Genomic DNA, 23,135 nt, shown 5'->3' with positions numbered 1-23,135 from the left:
TCTAGATACTCTGATCAGACACGGCATCCTAGCTCTGGCATTCTAAATACTCTGGTCGGACACGGCATCCTAGCTCTGGCATTCTAAACACTCTGGTCGGACATGGCATCCTAGCTCTGGCATTCAAAACACTCTGGTTGGACACGGCATCCTAGCTCTGGCATTCTAAACACTCTGGTCGGACACGGCATCCAAGCTCTGGCATTCTAAACACTCTGGTCGGACACGGCATCCTGGCTCTGGCATTCTAAACAATCTGGTCGGACACGGCATCCTAGCTCTGGCATTCTAAACACTCTGGTCGGACACGGCATCCTAGCTCTGGCATTCTAAACACTCTGGTCGGACACGGCATCCAAGCTCTGGCATTCTAAACACTCTGGTCGGACACGGCATCCTGGCTCTGGCATTCTAGACACTCTGGTCGGACACGGCATCCTAGCTCTGGCATTCTAGACACTCTGGTCGGACACGGCATCCTGGCTCTGGCATTCTAAACAATCTGGTCGGACACGGCATCCTGGCTCTGGCATTCTAAACAATCTGGTCAGACACGGCATCCTGGCACTGGCATTCTAAACACTCTGGTCGGACACGGCATCCTGGCTCTGGCATTCTAAACACTCTGGTCGGACACGGCATCCTGGCTGTGGCATTCTAAACACTCTTGTCAGACACGGCATCCTCGCTCTGGCATTCTAGACACTCTGGTCGGACACGGCATCCTGGCTCTGGCATTCTAAACAATCTGGTCGGACACGGCATCCTGGCTCTGGCATTCTAAACACTCTGGACGGACACGGCATCCTACCTCTGGCATTCTAAACACTCTGGTCGGACACGGCATCCTAGCTCTGGCATTCTAAACACTCTGGTCGGACAAGGCATCCTAGCTCTGGCATTCTAGACACTCTGGTCGGACACGGCATCTTAGCTCTGGCATTCTAGACACTCTGGTCAGACACGGCATCAAGCTCATTCATTCTAGACACTCTGGTCAGACACGGCATCCTAGCTCTGGCATTCTGGATACTCTGGTCAGACATCGCATCCTAGCTCTGGCATTCTAATACACTGGTCGGACACGGCATGCTAGCTCTGGCATTCTAAACACTCTGGTCGGACATGGCATGCTAACTCTGGCATTCTAGATACTCTGGTCAGACACGGCATCCTAGCTCTGGCCTTCTGGATCCTCTGGACATACACGGCATCTGAGCTCTGGCATTCTAGATACTCTGGTCAGACACGGCATCCTGGCTCTGGCATTCTAAACACTCTGGTCGGACACGGCATCCTGGCTCTGGCATTCTAAACACTCTGGTCGGACACGGCATCCTAGCTCTGGCATTCTAGACACTCTGGTCGGACACGGCATCCTGGCTCTGGCATTCTAAACAATCTGGTCGGACACGGCATCCTGGCTCTGGCATTCTAAACAATCTGGTCAGACACGGCATCCTGGCACTGGCATTCTAAACACTCTGGTCGGACACGGCATCCTGGCTCTGGCATTCTAAACACTCTGGTCGGACACGGCATCCTGGCTGTGGCATTCTAAACACTCTTGTCAGACACGGCATCCTCGCTCTGGCATTCTAGACACTCTGGTCGGACACGGCATCCTGGCTCTGGCATTCTAAACAATCTGGTCGGACACGGCATCCTGGCTCTGGCATTCTAAACACTCTGGACGGACACGGCATCCTACCTCTGGCATTCTAAACACTCTGGTCGGACACGGCATCCTAGCTCTGGCATTCTAAACACTCTGGTCGGACAAGGCATCCTAGCTCTGGCATTCTAGACACTCTGGTCGGACACGGCATCTTAGCTCTGGCATTCTAGACACTCTGGTCAGACACGGCATCAAGCTCATTCATTCTAGACACTCTGGTCAGACACGGCATCCTAGCTCTGGCATTCTGGATACTCTGGTCAGACATCGCATCCTAGCTCTGGCATTCTAATACACTGGTCGGACACGGCATGCTAGCTCTGGCATTCTAAACACTCTGGTCGGACATGGCATGCTAACTCTGGCATTCTAGATACTCTGGTCAGACACGGCATCCTAGCTCTGGCCTTCTGGATCCTCTGGACATACACGGCATCTGAGCTCTGGCATTCTAGATACTCTGGTCAGACACGGCATCCTAGCTCTGGCATTCTAGATACTCTGATCAGACACGGCATCCTAGCTCTGGCATTCTAAATACTCTGGTCGGACACGGCATCCTAGCTCTGGCATTCTAAACACTCTGGTCGGACATGGCATCCTAGCTCTGGCATTCAAAACACTCTGGTTGGACACGGCATCCTAGCTCTGGCATTCTAAACACTCTGGTCGGACACGGCATCCAAGCTCTGGCATTCTAAACACTCTGGTCGGACACGGCATCCTGGCTCTGGCATTCTAAACAATCTGGTCGGACACGGCATCCTGGCTCTGGCATTCTAAACAATCTGGTCGGACACGGCATCCTGGCTCTGGCATTCTAAACACTCTGGTCGGACACGGCATCCTGGCTCTGGCATTCTAAACACTCTGGTCGGACACGGCATCCTTGCTCTGGCATTCTAACACTCTGGTCGGACACGGCATCCTGGCTCTGGCATTCTAAACACTCTGGTCAGACATGGCATCCGAGCTCTGGCATTGTAGACACTCTGGTCAGACACGGCATCCGAGCTCTGGCATTCTAGACACTCTGGTCAGACACGGTATCCGAGCTCTGGCATTCTAGACACTCTGGTCATACACGGCATACAAGCTCTGGCATTCTAGATACACTGGTCAGACACGGCATCTGAGCTCTGGCTTTCTAGACACTCTGGTCAGACACGGCATCCTAGCTCTGGCATTCTAGACACTCTGGTCAGACACGGCATCCGAGCTCTGGCATTCTAGATACTCTGGTCAGACACGGCACCCTAGCTCTGGCATTCTAGATACTCTGGTCAGACACGGCACCCTAGCTCTGGCATTCTAGATACTCTGGTCGGACACGGCATCCTAGCTCTGGCCTTATGGATACTCTGGTCGGACACGGCATCCTAGCTCTGGCATTCTAAACAATCTGGTCGGGCACGGCATCCTGGCTCTGGCATTCTAAACAATCTGGTCAGACACGGCATCCTGGCACTGGCATTCTAAACACTCTGGTCGGACACGGCATCCTGGCTCTGGCATTCTAAACACTCTGGTCGGACACGGCATCCTGGCTGTGGCATTCTAAACACTCTTGTCAGACACGGCATCCTCGCTCTGGCATTCTAGACACTCTGGTCGGACACGGCATCCTGGCTCTGGCATTCTAAACAATCTGGTCGGACACGGCATCCTGGCTCTGGCATTCTAAACACTCTGGTCGGACACGGCATCCTGGCTCTGGCATTCTAAACACTCTGGTCGGACTCGGCATCCTGGCTGTGGCATTCTAAACACTCTTGTCAGACACGGCATCCTCGCTCTGGCATTCTAAACACTCTGGTCGGACACGGCGTCCTGGCTGTGGCATTCTAAACACTCTGGTCGGACATGGCATCCTTGCTCTGGCATTCTAAACACTCTGGTCGGACACGGCATCCTTGCTCTGGCATTCTAAGCACTCTTGTCAGACACGGCATCCTGGCTCTGGCATTCTAAACACTCTGGTCGGTCACGGCATCCTGGCTCTGGCATTCTAAACACTCTTGTCGGACACGGCGTCCTGGCTGTGGCATTCTAAACACTCTGGTCGGACACGGCATCCTGGCTCTGGCATTCTAAACACTCTGGTCGGACACGGCATCCTTGCTCTGGCATTCTAAACACTCTTGTCGGACACGGCATCCTTGCTCTGGCATTCTAAACACTCTTGTCAGACACGGCATCCTAGCTCTGGCATTCTAAACACTCTGGTCGGTCACGGCATCCAAGCTCTAACATTCTAAACACTCTGGTCGGACACGGCATCCTGGCTCTGGCCTTCTACGTACTCTGGACAGACAAGGCATTCTAGCTCTGGCCTTCTAGCTACTCTGGTCGGACACGGCATGCTAGCTCTGGCCTTCTAAACACACTGATCGGACACGGCATCCTAGCTCTGGCATTCTAGACACTCTGTTCAGACACGGCATCCGAGCTCTGGCGTTCTAGATACTCTTGTCGGACACGGCATCCTAGCTCTGGCATTCTAGACACTCTGGTCAGACACGGCATCCGAGCTCTGGCATTCTAGACACTCTGGTCAGACACGGCATCCGAGCTCTGGCATTCTAGACACTCTGGTCAGACACGGCATCTGAGCTCTGGCATTCTAGACACTCTGGTCAGACTCGGCATCCGAGCTCTGGCATTCTAGATACACTGGTCAGACACGGCATCTGAGCTCTGGCATTCTAGACACTCTGGTCAGACACGGCATCCTGGCTCTGGCATTCTAAACACTCTGGTCAGACACGGCATCCGTGCTCTGGCATTGTAGACACTCTGGTCAGACACGGCATCCGAGCTCTGGCATTCTAGACACTCTGGTCAGACACAGCATCCGAGCTCTGGCATTCTAGACTCTCTGGTCATACACGGCATCTGAGCTCTGGCATTCTAGATACACTGGGCAGACACGGCATCTGAGCTCTGGCATTCTAGACACTCTGGTCAGACACGGCATCCGAGCTCTGGCATTCTAGATACTCTGTTCAGACACGGCACCCTAGCTCTGGCATTCTAGACACTCTGGACAGACACGGCATCCGAGCTCGGGCATTGTAGATACTCTGGTCAGACACGTCTCCCTAGCTCTGGCATTCTAGATACACTGGTCGGTCACGGCACCCTAGCTCTGGCATTGCAGATACTCTGGTCAGACACGGCATCCTAGCTCTGGCCTTCTAAACACTCTGGTCGAACACGGCATCCTAGCTCTGGCATTCTAGACACTCTGGTCAGACACGGCACCCGAGCTCTGGCATTCTAGATACTCTGGTCAGACACGGCACCCTAGCTCTGGCATTCTAGATAATCTGGTCAGATACGGCACCCTAGCTCTGGCATTCTAGATACTCTGGTCGGACACGGCATCCTAGCTCTGGCCTTATGGATACTCTGGTCGGACACGGCATCCTAGCTCTGGCATTCTAAACACTCTGGTCGGACACGGCATCCAAGCTCTAACATTCTAAACACTCTGGTCGGACACGGCATCCTGGCTCTGGCATTCGAAACACTCTGGTCAGACACGGCATCCTGGCTCTGGCATTCTAAACACTCTGGTCGGACACGGCATCCTGGCACTGGCAATCTAAACACTCTGGTAGGACACGGCATCCTAGCTCTGGCATTCTAGACACTCTGGTCGGACACGGCATCCTGGCTCTGGCATTCTAAACAATCTGGTCGGACACGGCATCCTGGCTCTGGCATTCTAAACACTCTGGTCAGACACGGCATCCTGGCACTCGCATTCTAAACACTCTGGTCGGACACGGCATCCTGGCTCTGGCATTCTAAACACTCTGGTCGGACACGGCATCCTGGCTGTGGCATTCTAAACACTCTTGTCAGACACGGCATCCTCGCTCTGGCATTCAAGACACTCTGGTCGGACACGGCATCCTGGCTCTGGCATTCTAAACAATCTGGTCGGACACGGCATCCTGGCTCTGGCATTCTAAACACTCTGGTCAGACACGGCATCCTGGCTGTGGCATTCTAAACACTCTTGTCAGACACAGCATCCTAGCTCTGGCCTTCTAGATACTCTGGTCGGACACGGCATGCTAGCTCTGGCCTTCTAAACACACTGATCGGACACGGCATCCTAGCTCTGGCATTCTAGACACTCTGGTCGGACACGGCGTCCTGGCTGTGGCATTCTAAACACTCTGGTCGGACACGGCATCCTGGCTCTGGCATTCTAAACGCTCTGGTCGGACACGGCATCCTTGCTCTGGCATTCTAAACACTCTTGTCGGACACGGCATCCTTGCTCTGGCATTCTAAACACTCTTGTCAGACACGGCATCCTAGCTCTGGCATTCTAAACACTCTGGTCGGTCACGGCATCCAAGCTCTAACATTCTAAACACTCTGGTCGGACACGGCATCCTGGCTCTGGCCTTCTACGTACTCTGGACAGACAAGGCATTCTAGCTCTGGCCTTCTAGCTACTCTGGTCGGACACGGCATGCTAGCTCTGGCCTTCTAAACACACTGATCGGACACGGCATCCTAGCTCTGGCATTCTAGACACTCTGTTCAGACACGGCATCCGAGCTCTGGCGTTCTAGATACTCTTGTCGGACACGGCATCCTAGCTCTGGCATTCTAGACACTCTGGTCAGACACGGCATCCGAGCTCTGGCATTCTAGACACTCTGGTCAGACACGGCATCCGAGCTCTGGCATTCTAGACACTCTGGTCAGACACGGCATCTGAGCTCTGGCATTCTAGACACTCTGGTCAGACTCGGCATCCGAGCTCTGGCATTCTAGATACACTGGTCAGACACGGCATCTGAGCTCTGGCATTCTAGACACTCTGGTCAGACACGGCATCCTGGCTCTGGCATTCTAAACACTCTGGTCAGACACGGCATCCGTGCTCTGGCATTGTAGACACTCTGGTCAGACACGGCATCCGAGCTCTGGCATTCTAGACACTCTGGTCAGACACAGCATCCGAGCTCTGGCATTCTAGACTCTCTGGTCATACACGGCATCTGAGCTCTGGCATTCTAGATACACTGGGCAGACACGGCATCTGAGCTCTGGCATTCTAGACACTCTGGTCAGACACGGCATCCGAGCTCTGGCATTCTAGATACTCTGTTCAGACACGGCACCCTAGCTCTGGCATTCTAGACACTCTGGACAGACACGGCATCCGAGCTCGGGCATTGTAGATACTCTGGTCAGACACGTCTCCCTAGCTCTGGCATTCTAGATACACTGGTCGGTCACGGCACCCTAGCTCTGGCATTGCAGATACTCTGGTCAGACACGGCATCCTAGCTCTGGCCTTCTAAACACTCTGGTCGAACACGGCATCCTAGCTCTGGCATTCTAGACACTCTGGTCAGACACGGCACCCGAGCTCTGGCATTCTAGATACTCTGGTCAGACACGGCACCCTAGCTCTGGCATTCTAGATAATCTGGTCAGATACGGCACCCTAGCTCTGGCATTCTAGATACTCTGGTCGGACACGGCATCCTAGCTCTGGCCTTATGGATACTCTGGTCGGACACGGCATCCTAGCTCTGGCATTCTAAACACTCTGGTCGGACACGGCATCCAAGCTCTAACATTCTAAACACTCTGGTCGGACACGGCATCCTGGCTCTGGCATTCGAAACACTCTGGTCAGACACGGCATCCTGGCTCTGGCATTCTAAACACTCTGGTCGGACACGGCATCCTGGCACTGGCAATCTAAACACTCTGGTAGGACACGGCATCCTAGCTCTGGCATTCTAGACACTCTGGTCGGACACGGCATCCTGGCTCTGGCATTCTAAACAATCTGGTCGGACACGGCATCCTGGCTCTGGCATTCTAAACACTCTGGTCAGACACGGCATCCTGGCACTCGCATTCTAAACACTCTGGTCGGACACGGCATCCTGGCTCTGGCATTCTAAACACTCTGGTCGGACACGGCATCCTGGCTGTGGCATTCTAAACACTCTTGTCAGACACGGCATCCTCGCTCTGGCATTCTAGACACTCTGGTCGGACACGGCATCCTGGCTCTGGCATTCTAAACAATCTGGTCGGACACGGCATCCTGGCTCTGGCATTCTAAACACTCTGGTCAGACACGGCATCCTGGCTGTGGCATTCTAAACACTCTTGTCAGACACAGCATCCTAGCTCTGGCCTTCTAGATACTCTGGTCGGACACGGCATGCTAGCTCTGGCCTTCTAAACACACTGATCGGACACGGCATCCTAGCTCTGGCATTCTAGACACTCTGTTCAGACACGGCATCCGAGCTCTGGCGTTCTAGATACTCTTGTCGGACACGGCATCCGAGCTCTTGCATTCTAGACACTCTGGTCAGACACGGCATCCGAGCTCTGGCATTCTAGACACTCTGGTCAGACACGGCATCCGAGCTCTGGCATTCTAGACACTCTGGTCAGACACGGCATCCGAGCTCTGGCATTCTAGACACTCTGGTCAGACACGGCATCCGAGCTCTGGCATTCTAGATACACTGGTCAGACACGGCATCTGAGCTCTGGCATTCTAGACACTCTGGTCAGACACGGCATCCTGGCTCTGGCATTCTAAACACTCTGGTCAGACACGGCATCCGAGCTCTGGCATTGTAGACACTCTGGTCAGACACGGCATCCGAGCTCTGGCATTCTAGACACTCTGGTCAGACACAGCATCCGAGCTCTGGCATTCAAGACACCCTGGTCATACACGGCATCCGAGCTCTGGCATTCTAGATACACTGGTCAGACACGGCATCTGAGCTCTGGCATTCTAGACACTCTGATCAGACACGGCATCCGAGCTCTGGCATTCTAGATACTCTGGTCAGACACGGCACCCTAGCTCTGGCATTCTAGACACTCTGGACAGACACGGCATCCGAGCTCGGGCATTGTAGATACTCTGGTCAGACACGGCTCCCTAGCTCTGGCATTCTAGATACTCTGGTCAGACACGGCACCCTAGCTCTGGCATTCTAGATACTCTGGTCAGACACGGCACCCTAGCTCTGGCATTCTAGATACTCTGGTCGGACACGGCATCCTAGCTCTGGCCTAATGGATACTCTGGTCGGACACGGCATCCTAGCTCTGTCATTCTAAACACTCTGGTCGGACACGGCATCCAAGCTCTAACATTCTAAACACTCTGGTCGGACACGGCAACCTGGCTCTGGCATTTAAAACACTCTGGTCAGACACGGCATCCTGGCTCTGGCATTCTAAACACTCTGGTCGGACACGGCATCCTGGCACTGGCAATCTAAACACTCTGGTAGGACACGGCATCCTAGCTCTGGCATTCTAGACACTCTGGTCGGACATGGCATCCTGGCTCTGGCATTCTAAACAATCTGGTCGGACACGGCATCCTGGCTCTGGCATTCTAAACACTCTGGTCAGACACGGCATCCTGGCACTGGCATTCTAAACACTCTGGTCGGACACGGCATCCTGGCTCTGGCATTCTAAACACTCTGGTCGGACACGGCATCCTGGCTGTGGCATTCTAAACACTCTTGTCAAACACGGCATCCTCGCTCTGGCATTCTAGACACTCTGGTCGGACACGGCATCCTGGCTCTGGCATTCTAAACAATCTGGTCGGACAAGGCATCCTGGCTCTGGCTTTCTAAACACTCTGGTCAGACACGGCATCCTGGCTCTGGCATTCTAAACACTCTGGTCGGACACGGCATCCTGGCTGTGGCATTCTAAACACTCTTGTCAGACACGGCATCCTCGCTCTGGCATTATAGACACTCTGGTCGGACACGGCATCCTGGCTCTGGCATTCTAAACAATCTGGTCGGACACGGCGTCCTGGCTGTGGCATTCTAAACACTCTGGTCGGACACGGCATCCTGGCTCTGGCGTTCTAGATACTCTTGTCGGACACGGCATCCTAGCTCTGGCATTCTAGACACTCTGGTCAGACACGGCATCCGAGCTCTGGCATTCTAGACACTCTGGTCAGACACGGCATCCGAGCTCTGGCATTCCAGACACTCTGGTCAGACACGGCATCCGAGCTCTGGCATTCTAGACACTCTGGTCAGACACGGCATCCGAGCTCTGGCATTCTAGATACACTGGTCAGACACGGCATCTGAGCTCTGGCATTCTAGACACTCTGGTCAGACACGGCATCCGAGCTCTGGCATTCTAGATACTCTGGTCAGACACGGCACCCTAGCTCTGGCTTTCTAGACACTCTGGTCAGACACGGCATCCGAGCTCGGGCATTCTAGATACCCTGGTCAGACACGGCTCCCTAGCTCTGGCATTCTAGATACTGTGGTCCGTCACGGCACCATCGCTCTGGCATTGCAGATACTCTGGTCAGACACGGCATCCTAGCTCTGGCCTTCTAAACACTCTGGTCGGACACGGCATCCTAGCTCTGGCATTCTAGACACTCTGGTCAGACACGGCATCCGAGCTCTGGCATTCTAGATACTCTGGTCAGACACGGCACCCTAGCTCTGGCATTCTAGATACTCTGGTCAGACACGGCACCCTAGCTCTGGCATTCTAGATACTCTGGTCGGACACGGCATCCTAGCTCTGGCCTTATGGATACTCTGGTCGGACACGGCATCCTAGCTCTGGCCTTCTAAACACTCTGGTCGGACACGGCATCCTAGCTCTGGCATTCTAGACACTCTGGTCAGACACGGCATCCGAGCTCTGGCATTCTAGACACTCTGGTCAGACACGGCATCCGAGCTCTGGCATTCTAGATACTCTTGTCAGACACGGCTCCCTAGCTCTGGCATTCTAGATACTCTGGTCGGACACGGCATCCTAGCTCCGGCCTTATGGATACTCTGGTCGGACACGGCATCCTAGCTCTGGCATTATAGACACTCTGGTCAGACACGGCATCCGAGCTCTGGCATTCTAGATACTCTGGTCAGACACGGCTCCCTAGCTCTGGCATTCTAGATACTCTGGTCGGACACGGCATCCTAGCTCCGGCCTTATGGATACTCTGGTCGGACACGGCATCCTAGCTCTGGCATTATAGACACTCTGGTCAGACACGGCATCCGAGCTCTGGCATTCTAGACACTCTGGTCAGACACGGCATCCGAGCTCTGGCATTCCAGACACTCTGGTCAGACACGGCATCCGAGCTCTGGCATTCTAGACACTCTGGTCAGACACGGCATCCGAGCTCTGGCATTCTAGATACACTGGTCAGACACGGCATCTGAGCTCTGGCATTCTAGACACTCTGGTCAGACACGGCATCCGAGCTCTGGCATTCTAGATACTCTGGTCAGACACGGCACCCTAGCTCTGGCCTTCTAAACACTCTGGTCGGACACGGCATCCTAGCTCTGGCATTCTAGACACTCTGGTCAGACACGGCATCCGAGCTCTGGCATTCTAGATACTCTGGTCAGACGCGGCACCCTAGCTCTGGCATTCTAGATACTCTGGTCAGACACGGCACCCTAGCTCTGGCATTCTAGATACTCTGGTCGGACACGGCATCCTAGCTCTGGCCTTATGGATACTCTGGTCGGACACGGCATCCTAGCTCTGGCCTTCTAAACACTCTGGTCGGACACGGCATCCTAGCTCTGGCATTCTAGACACTCTGGTCAGACACGGCATCCGAGCTCTGGCATTCTAGACACTCTGGTCAGACACGGCATCCGTGCTCTGGCATTCTAGATACTCTGGTCAGACACGGCTCCCTAGCTCTGGCATTCTAGATACTCTGGTCGGACACGGCATCCTAGCTCCGGCCTTATGGATACTCTGGTCGGACACGGCATCCTAGCTCTGGCATTATAGACACTCTGGTCAGACACGGCATCCGAGCTCTGGCATTCTAGATACTCTGGTCAGACACGGCGTCCTAGCTCTGGCGTTCTATCTACTCTGGTCGGAAATGGCATCCTACCTCTGGCATTCTAGACACAATGGTTGGACACGGCATCCTAGCTCCGGCATTCTAGATACTCTGGTCGGACACAGCATCCTAGCTCTGGCATGCTAGACAGTCTGGTCAGACACGGCATCCTAGCTCTGGCATTCTAGATACTCTGGTCAGACACGGCATCCTAGCTCTGACATTCTAGATACTCTGGTCGGACACGACATCCTAGCTCTGGCATTCTAGATCATCTGGTCGGACACGGCATCCTAGCTCTGGCATTCTAGATACTCTGGTCGGACACGGCATCCTAGCTCTGGCATTCTAGATACTCTGGTCGGACACGGCATCCTAGCTCCGGCATTCTAGATACTCTGGTCGGACACGGCATCCTAGCTCTGGCATGCTAGACACTCTGGTCAGACACTGCATCCTAGCTCTGGCATTCTAGATCATCTGGTCGGACACGGCATCCGAGCTCTGGCATTCTAGATACTCTAGTCAGACGCGGCTCCCTAGCTCTGGCATTCTAGATACTCTGGTCGGACACGGCATCCTAGCTCCGGCCTTATGGATACTCTGGTCGGACACGGCATCCTAGCTCTGACATTATAGACACTCTGGTCAGACACGGCATCCGAGCTCTGGCATTCTAGATACTCTGGTCCGACACGGCACCCTAGCTCTGGCTTTCTAGACACTCTGGTCAGACACGGCATCCGAGCTCGGGCATTCTAGATACCCTGGTCAGACACGGCTCCCTAGCTCTGGCATTCTAGATACTCTGGTCAGTCACGGCACCATAGCTCTGGCATTGCAGATACTCTGGTCAGACACGGCATCCTAGCTCTGGCCTTCTAAACACTCTGGTCGGACACGGCATCCTAGCTCTGGCATTCTAGACACCCTGGTCAGACACGGCATCCGAGCTCTGGCATTCTAGATAATCTGGTCAGACACGGCATCCTAGCTCTGGCATTCTAGACACTCTGGTCAGACACGGCATCCGAGCTCTGGCATTCTAGATACTCTGGTCAGACACGGCACCCTAGCTCTGGCATTCTAGATACTCTGGTCAGACACGGCACCCTAGCTCTGGCATTCTAGATACTCTGGTCGGACACGGCATCCTAGCTCTGGCCTTATGGATACTCTGGTCGGACACGGCATCCTAGCTCTGGCCTTCTAAACACTCTGGTCGGACACGGCATCCTAGCTCTGGCATTCTAGACACTCTGGTCAGACACGGCATCCGAGCTCTGGCATTCTAGACACTCTGGTCAGACACGGCATCCGAGCTCTGGCATTCTAGATACTCTTGTCAGACACGGCTCCCTAGCTCTGGCATTCTAGATACTCTGGTCGGACACGGCATCCTGGCTCTGGCGTTCTAGATACTCTTGTCGGACACGGCATCCTAGCTCTGGCATTCTAGACACTCTGGTCAGACACGGCATCCGAGCTCTGGCATTCTAGACACTCTGGTCAGACACGGCATCCGAGCTCTGGCATTCCAGACACTCTGGTCAGACACGGCATCCGAGCTCTGGCATTCTAGACACTCTGGTCAGACACGGCATCCGAGCTCTGGCATTCTAGATACACTGGTCAGACACGGCATCTGAGCTCTGGCATTCTAGACACTCTGGTCAGACACGGCATCCGAGCTCTGGCATTCTAGATACTCTGGTCAGACACGGCACCCTAGCTCTGGCTTTCTAGACACTCTGGTCAGACACGGCATCCGAGCTCGGGCATTCTAGATACCCTGGTCAGACACGGCTCCCTAGCTCTGGCATTCTAGATACTGTGGTCCGTCACGGCACCATCGCTCTGGCATTGCAGATACTCTGGTCAGACACGGCATCCTAGCTCTGGCCTTCTAAACACTCTGGTCGGACACGGCATCCTAGCTCTGGCATTCTAGACACTCTGGTCAGACACGGCATCCGAGCTCTGGCATTCTAGATACTCTGGTCAGACACGGCACCCTAGCTCTGGCATTCTAGATACTCTGGTCAGACACGGCACCCTAGCTCTGGCATTCTAGATACTCTGGTCGGACACGGCATCCTAGCTCTGGCCTTATGGATACTCTGGTCGGACACGGCATCCTAGCTCTGGCCTTCTAAACACTCTGGTCGGACACGGCATCCTAGCTCTGGCATTCTAGACACTCTGGTCAGACACGGCATCCGAGCTCTGGCATTCTAGACACTCTGGTCAGACACGGCATCCGAGCTCTGGCATTCTAGATACTCTTGTCAGACACGGCTCCCTAGCTCTGGCATTCTAGATACTCTGGTCGGACACGGCATCCTAGCTCCGGCCTTATGGATACTCTGGTCGGACACGGCATCCTAGCTCTGGCATTATAGACACTCTGGTCAGACACGGCATCCGAGCTCTGGCATTCTAGATACTCTGGTCAGACACGGCTCCCTAGCTCTGGCATTCTAGATACTCTGGTCGGACACGGCATCCTAGCTCCGGCCTTATGGATACTCTGGTCGGACACGGCATCCTAGCTCTGGCATTATAGACACTCTGGTCAGACACGGCATCCGAGCTCTGGCATTCTAGACACTCTGGTCAGACACGGCATCCGAGCTCTGGCATTCCAGACACTCTGGTCAGACACGGCATCCGAGCTCTGGCATTCTAGACACTCTGGTCAGACACGGCATCCGAGCTCTGGCATTCTAGATACACTGGTCAGACACGGCATCTGAGCTCTGGCATTCTAGACACTCTGGTCAGACACGGCATCCGAGCTCTGGCATTCTAGATACTCTGGTCAGACACGGCACCCTAGCTCTGGCCTTCTAAACACTCTGGTCGGACACGGCATCCTAGCTCTGGCATTCTAGACACTCTGGTCAGACACGGCATCCGAGCTCTGGCATTCTAGATACTCTGGTCAGACGCGGCACCCTAGCTCTGGCATTCTAGATACTCTGGTCAGACACGGCACCCTAGCTCTGGCATTCTAGATACTCTGGTCGGACACGGCATCCTAGCTCTGGCCTTATGGATACTCTGGTCGGACACGGCATCCTAGCTCTGGCCTTCTAAACACTCTGGTCGGACACGGCATCCTAGCTCTGGCATTCTAGACACTCTGGTCAGACACGGCATCCGAGCTCTGGCATTCTAGACACTCTGGTCAGACACGGCATCCGTGCTCTGGCATTCTAGATACTCTGGTCAGACACGGCTCCCTAGCTCTGGCATTCTAGATACTCTGGTCGGACACGGCATCCTAGCTCCGGCCTTATGGATACTCTGGTCGGACACGGCATCCTAGCTCTGGCATTATAGACACTCTGGTCAGACACGGCATCCGAGCTCTGGCATTCTAGATACTCTGGTCAGACACGGCGTCCTAGCTCTGGCGTTCTATCTACTCTGGTCGGAAATGGCATCCTACCTCTGGCATTCTAGACACAATGGTTGGACACGGCATCCTAGCTCCGGCATTCTAGATACTCTGGTCGGACACAGCATCCTAGCTCTGGCATGCTAGACAGTCTGGTCAGACACGGCATCCTAGCTCTGGCATTCTAGATACTCTGGTCAGACACGGCATCCTAGCTCTGACATTCTAGATACTCTGGTCGGACACGACATCCTAGCTCTGGCATTCTAGATCATCTGGTCGGACACGGCATCCTAGCTCTGGCATTCTAGATACTCTGGTCGGACACGGCATCCTAGCTCTGGCATTCTAGATACTCTGGTCGGACACGGCATCCTAGCTCCGGCATTCTAGATACTCTGGTCGGACACGGCATCCTAGCTCTGGCATGCTAGACACTCTGGTCAGACACTGCATCCTAGCTCTGGCATTCTAGATCATCTGGTCGGACACGGCATCCGAGCTCTGGCATTCTAGATACTCTAGTCAGACGCGGCTCCCTAGCTCTGGCATTCTAGATACTCTGGTCGGACACGGCATCCTAGCTCCGGCCTTATGGATACTCTGGTCGGACACGGCATCCTAGCTCTGACATTATAGACACTCTGGTCAGACACGGCATCCGAGCTCTGGCATTCTAGATACTCTGGTCCGACACGGCACCCTAGCTCTGGCTTTCTAGACACTCTGGTCAGACACGGCATCCGAGCTCGGGCATTCTAGATACCCTGGTCAGACACGGCTCCCTAGCTCTGGCATTCTAGATACTCTGGTCAGTCACGGCACCATAGCTCTGGCATTGCAGATACTCTGGTCAGACACGGCATCCTAGCTCTGGCCTTCTAAACACTCTGGTCGGACACGGCATCCTAGCTCTGGCATTCTAGACACCCTGGTCAGACACGGCATCCGAGCTCTGGCATTCTAGATAATCTGGTCAGACACGGCATCCTAGCTCTGGCATTCTAGACACTCTGGTCAGACACGGCATCCGAGCTCTGGCATTCTAGATACTCTGGTCAGACACGGCACCCTAGCTCTGGCATTCTAGATACTCTGGTCAGACACGGCACCCTAGCTCTGGCATTCTAGATACTCTGGTCGGACACGGCATCCTAGCTCTGGCCTTATGGATACTCTGGTCGGACACGGCATCCTAGCTCTGGCCTTCTAAACACTCTGGTCGGACACGGCATCCTAGCTCTGGCATTCTAGACACTCTGGTCAGACACGGCATCCGAGCTCTGGCATTCTAGACACTCTGGTCAGACACGGCATCCGAGCTCTGGCATTCTAGATACTCTTGTCAGACACGGCTCCCTAGCTCTGGCATTCTAGATACTCTGGTCGGACACGGCATCCTAGCTCCGGCCTTATGGATACTCTGGTCGGACACGGCATCCTAGCTCTGGCATTATAGACACTCTGGTCAGACACGGCATCCGAGCTCTGGCATTCTAGATACTCTGGTCAGACACGGCTCCCTAGCTCTGGCATTCTAGATACTCTGGTCGGACACGGCATCCTAGCTCCGGCCTTATGGATACTCTGGTCGGACACGGCATCCTAGCTCTGGCATTATAGACACTCTGGTCAGACACGGCATCCGAGCTCTGGCATTCTAGACACTCTGGTCAGACACGGCATCCGAGCTCTGGCATTCCAGACACTCTGGTCAGACACGGCATCCGAGCTCTGGCATTCTAGACACTCTGGTCAGACACGGCATCCGAGCTCTGGCATTCTAGATACACTGGTCAGACACGGCATCTGAGCTCTGGCATTCTAGACACTCTGGTCAGACACGGCATCCGAGCTCTGGCATTCTAGATACTCTGGTCAGACACGGCACCCTAGCTCTGGCCTTCTAAACACTCTGGTCGGACACGGCATCCTAGCTCTGGCATTCTAGACACTCTGGTCAGACACGGCATCCGAGCTCTGGCATTCTAGATACTCTGGTCAGACGCGGCACCCTAGCTCTGGCATTCTAGATACTCTGGTCAGACACGGCACCCTAGCTCTGGCATTCTAGATACTCTGGTCGGACACGGCATCCTAGCTCTGGCCTTATGGATACTCTGGTCGGACACGGCATCCTAGCTCTGGCCTTCTAAACACTCTGGTCGGACACGGAATCCTAGCTCTGGCATTCTAGACACTCTGGTCAGACACGGCATCCGAGCTCTGGCATTCTAGACACTCTGGTCAGACACGGCATCCGTGCTCTGGCATTCTAGATACTCTGGTCAGACACGGCTCCCTAGCTCTGGCATTCTAGATACTCTGGTCGGACACGGCATCCTAGCTCCGGCCTTATGGATACTCTGGTCGGACACGGCATCCTAGCTCTGGCATTATAGACACTCTGGTCAGACACGGCATCCGAGCTCTGGCATTCTAGATACTCTGGTCAGACACGGCGTCCTAGCTCTGGCGTTCTATCTACTCTGGTCGGAAATGGCATCCTACCTCTGGCATTCTAGACACAATGGTTGGACACGGCATCCTAGCTCCGGCATTCTAGATACTCTGGTCGGACACAGCATCCTAGCTCTGGCATGCTAGACAGTCTGGTCAGACACGGCATCCTAGCTCTGGCATTCTAGATACTCTGGTCAGACACGGCATCCTAGCTCTGACATTCTAGATACTCTGGTCGGACACGACATCCTAGCTCTGGCATTCTAGATCATCTGGTCGGACACGGCATCCTAGCTCTGGCATTCTAGATACTCTGGTCGGACACGGCATCCTAGCTCTGGCATTCTAGATACTCTGGTCGGACACGGCATCCTAGCTCCGGCATTCTAGATACTCTGGTCGGACACGGCATCCTAGCTCTGGCATGCTAGACACTCTGGTCAGACACTGCATCCTAGCTCTGGCATTCTAGATCATCTGGTCGGACACGGCATCCGAGCTCTGGCATTCTAGATACTCTAGTCAGACGCGGCTCCCTAGCTCTGGCATTCTAGATACTCTGGTCGGACACGGCATCCTAGCTCCGGCCTTATGGATACTCTGGTCGGACACGGCATCCTAGCTCTGGCATTATAGACACTCTGGTCAGACACGGCATCCGAGCTCTGGCATTCTAGATACTCTGGTCCGACACGGCACCCTAGCTCTGGCTTTCTAGACACTCTGGTCAGACAAGGCATCCGAGCTCGGGCATTCTAGATACCCTGGTCAGACACGGCTCCCTAGCTCTGGCATTCTAGATACTCTGGTCCGTCACGGCACCATAGCTCTGGCATTGCAGATACTCTGGTCAGACACGGCATCCTAGCTCTGGCCTTCTAAACACTCTGGTCGGACACGGCATCCTAGCTCTGGCATTCTAGACACCCTGGTCAGACACGGCATCCGAGCTCTGGCATTCTAGATAATCTGGTCAGACACGGCATCCTAGCTCTGGCATTCTAGACACTCTGGTCAGACACGGCATCCGAGCTCTGGCATTCTAGATACTCTGGTCAGACACGGCATCCTAGCTCTGGCATTCTAAACACTCTGGTCGGACACGGCATCCTGGCTCTGGCATTCTAAACACTCTGGTGGGACACGGCATCCTGGCTGTGGCATTCTAAACACTCTTGTCAGACACGGCATCCTGGCTCTGGCATTCTAAACACTCTGGTCGGACACGGCATCCTGACTCTGGCATTCTAAACACTCTGGTCGGACACGGCGTCCTGGCTGTGGCATTCTAAACACTCTGGTCGGACACGGCATCCTGGCTCTGGCATTCTAAACACTCTGGTCGGACACGGCATCCTTGCTCTGGCATTCTAAACACTCTGGTCGGACACGGCATTCTGGCTCTGGCCTTCTACATGCTCTGGACAGACACGGCATCCTAGCTCTGGCATTCTAGACACTCTGGACAGACACGGCATCCGAGCTCGTGCATTGTAGATACTCTGGTCAGACACGGCTCCCTAGCTCTGGCATTCTAGATACTCTGGTCAGACACGGCACCCTAGCTCTGGCATTCTAGATACTCTGGTCAGACACGGCACCCTAGCTCTGGCATTCTAGATACTCTGGTCAGACACGGCATCCTAGCTCTGGCCTAATGGATACTCTGGTCGGACACGGCATCCTAGCTCTGGCATTCTAAACACTCTGGTCGGACACGGCATCCAAGCTCTAACATTCTAAACACTCTGGTCGGACACGGCAACCTGGCTCTGGCATTTAAAACACTCTGGTCGGACACGGCATCCTGGCTCTGGCATTCTAAACACTCTGGTCGGACACGGCATCCTGGCACTGGCAATCTAAACACTCTGGTAGGACACGGCATCCTAGCTCTGGCATTCTAAACACTCTGGTCGGACACGGCATCCAAGCTCTAACATTCTAAACACTCTGGTCGGACACGGCAACCTGGCTCTGGCATTTAAAACACTCTGGTCGGACACGGCATCCTGGCTCTGGCATTCTAAACACTCTGGTCGGACACGGCATCCTGGCTCTGGCATTCTAAACAATCTGGTCGGACACGGCATCCTGGCTCTGGCATTCTAAACACTCTGGTCAGACACGGCATCCTGGCACTGGCATTCTAAACACTCTGGTCGGACACGACATCCTGGCTCTGGCATTCTAAACACTCTGGTCGGACACGGCATCCTGGCTGTGGCATTCTAAACACTCTTGTCAGACACGGCATCCTCGCTCTGGCATTCTAAACACTCTGGTCGGACACGGCATCCTGGCTCTGGCATTCTAAACACTCTGGTCAGACACGGCATCCTGGCTCTGGCATTCTAAACACTCTGGTCGGACACGGCATCCTGGCTCTGGCATTCTAAACACTCTGGTCGGACACGGCATCCTGGCTGTGGCATTCTAAACACTCTGGTCGTATACGGCATCCTGGCTCTGGCATTCTAAACACTCTGGTCGGACACGGCATCCTGGCTCTGGCATTCTAAACCCTCTGGTCGGACACGGCATCCTGGCTGTGGCATTCTAAACACTCTTGTCAGACACGGCATCCTCGCTCTGGCATTCTAAACACTCTGGTCGGACACGGCATCCTGGCTCTGGCATTCTAAACACTCTGGTCGGACACGGCATCCTTGCTCTGGCATTCTAAACACTCTGGTCGGACACGGCATCCTGGCTCTGGCCTTCTACATACTCTGGACAGACAAGGCATCCTAGCTCTGGCCTTCTAGATACTCTGGTCGGACACGGCATGCTAGCTCTGGCCTTCTAAACACACTGATCGGACACGGCATCCTAGCTCTGGCATTCTAGACACTCTGTTCAGACACGTCATCCGAGCTCTGGCGTTCTAGATACTCTTGTCGGACACGGCATCCTAGCTCTGGCATTCTAGACACTCTGGTCAGACACGGCATTCCGAGCTCTGGCATTCTAGACACTCTGGTCAGACACGGCATCCGAGCTCTGGCATTCTAGACACTCTGGTCAGACACGGCATCCGAGCTCTGGCATTCTAGACACTCTGGTCAGACACGGCATCCGAGCTCTGGCATTCTAGATACACTGGTCAGACACGGCATCTGAGCTCTGGCATTCTAGACACTCTGGTCAGACACGGCATCCGAGCTCTGGCATTCTAGATACTCTGGTCAGACACGGCACCCTTGCTCTGGCTTTCTAGACACTCTGGTCAGACACGGCATCCGAGCTCGGGCATTCTAGATACCCTGGTCAGACACGGCTCCCTAGCTCTGGCATTCTAGAATCTCTGGTCCGTCACGGCACCATAGCTCTGGCATTGCAGATACTCTGGTCAGACACGGCATCCTAGCTCTGGCCTTCTAAACACTCTGGTCGGACACGGCATCCGAGCTCTGGCATTCTAGACACTCTGGTCAGACACGGCATCCGAGCTCTGGCATTCTAGACACTCTGGTCAGACACGGCATCCGAGCTCTGGCATTCTAGATACACTGGTCAGACACGGCATCCGAGCTCTGGCATTCTAGACACTCTGGTCAGACACGGCATCCGAGCTCTGGCATTCTAGATACTCTGGTCAGACACGGCACCCTAGCTCTGGCTTTCTAGACACTCTGGTCAGACACGGCATCCGAGCTCGGGCATTCTAGATACCCTGGTCAGACACGGCTCCCTAGCTCTGGCATTCTAGATACTCTGGTCCGTCACGGCACCATAGCTCTGGCATTGCAGATACTCTGGTCGGACACGGCATCCTAGCTCTGGCCTTCTAAACACTCTGGTCGGACACGGCATCCTAGCTCTGGCATTCTAAACACTCTGGTCAGACACGGCATCCGAGCTCTGGCATTCTAAATACTCTGGTCAAACATGGCACCCTAGCTCTGGCATTCTAGACACTCTGGTCAGACACGGCATCCGGGCTCTGGCATTCTAGACACTCTGGTCAGACACGGCATCCGAGCTCTGGCATTCTAGATACACTGGTCAGACACGGCATCTGAGCTCTGGCATTCTAGACACTCTGGTCAGACACGGCATCCGAGCTCTGGCATTCTAGATACTCTGGTCAGACACGGCACCCTAGCTCTGGCAATCTAGACACTCTGGTCAGACACGGCATCCGAGCTCGGGCATTCTAGATATTCTGGTCAGACACGGCTCCCTAGCTCTGGCATTCTAGATACTCTGGTCCGTCACGGCACCATAGCTCTGGCATTGCAGATACTCTGGTCAGACACGGCATCCTAGCTCTGGCCTTCTAAACACTCTGGTCGGACACGGCATCCTAGCTCTGGCATTCTAGACACTCTGGTCAGACACGGCATCCGAGCTCTGGCATTCTAGATACTCTGGTCAGACACGGCATCCTAGCTCTGGCCTTCTAAACACTCTGGTCGGACACGGCATCCTAGCTCTGGCATTCTAGACACTCTGGTCAGACACGGCATCCGAGCTCTGGCATTCTAAATAATCTGGTCGGACACGGCATCCTAGCTCTGGCATTCTAAACACTCTGGTCGGACAGGGCATCCTAGCTCTGGCATTCTAAACACTCTGGTCGGACACGGCATCCTAGCTCTGGCATTCAAAACACTCTGGTCGGACACGGCATCCTAGCTCTGGCATTCTAAAGACTCTGGTCGGACACGGCATCCTAGCTCTGGCATTCTAAACTCTCTGGTCGGACACGGCATCCAAGCTCTGGCATTCTAAACACTCTGGTCGGACACGGCATCCTAGCTCTGGCATTCTAGACACTCTGGTCGGACACGGCATCCTAGCTCTGGCATTCTAGACACTCTGGTCGGACACGGCATCCTGGCTCTGGCATTCTAAACACTCTGGTCAGACACGGCATCCTGGCTCTGGCATTCTAAACACTCTGGTCAGACACGGCATTCTGGCTCTGGCATTCTAAACACTCTGGTGGGACACGGCATCCTGGCTGTGGCATTCAAAACACTCTTGTCAGACACGGCATCCTGGCTCTGGCATTCTAAACACTCTGGTCGGACACGGCATCCTGACTCTGGCATTCTAAACACTCTGGTCGGACACGGCATCCTGACTCTGGCATTCTAAACACTCTGGTCGGACACGGCGTCCTGGCTGTGGCATTCTAAACACTCTGGTTGGACACGGCATCCTGGCTCTGGCATTCTAAACACTCTGGTCGGACACGGCATCCTTGCTCTGGCATTCTAAACACTCTGGTCGGACACGGCATCCTGGCTCTGGCCATCTACATTCTCTGGACAGACACGGCATCCTAGCTCTGGCATTCTAGACACTCTGGACAGACACGGCATCCGAGCTCGGGCATTGTAGATACTCTGGTCAGACACGGCTCCCTAGCTCTGGCATTCTAGATACTCTGGTCAGACACGGCATCCTAGCTCTGGCATTCTAAATAATCTGGTCGGACACGGCATCCTAGCTCTGGCATTCTAAACACTCTGGTGGGACACGGCATCCTGGCTGTGGCATTCAAAACACTCTTGTCAGACACGGCATCCTGGCTCTGGCATTCTAAACACTCTGGTCGGACACGGCATCCTGACTCTGGCATTCTAAACACTCTGGTCGGACACGGCATCCTGACTCTGGCATTCTAAACACTCTGGTCGGACACGGCGTCCTGGCTGTGGCATTCTAAACACTCTGGT

The sequence above is a fragment of the Hypanus sabinus genome, chromosome 5 (genome assembly GCF_030144855.1).
Source record: "Hypanus sabinus isolate sHypSab1 chromosome 5, sHypSab1.hap1, whole genome shotgun sequence".
In the NCBI taxonomy this organism is placed as follows: Eukaryota; Metazoa; Chordata; class Chondrichthyes; order Myliobatiformes; family Dasyatidae; genus Hypanus; species Hypanus sabinus.
The sequence above is the reverse complement of the archived record's forward strand: the minus strand, read 5'-3'. Positions refer to the sequence as shown.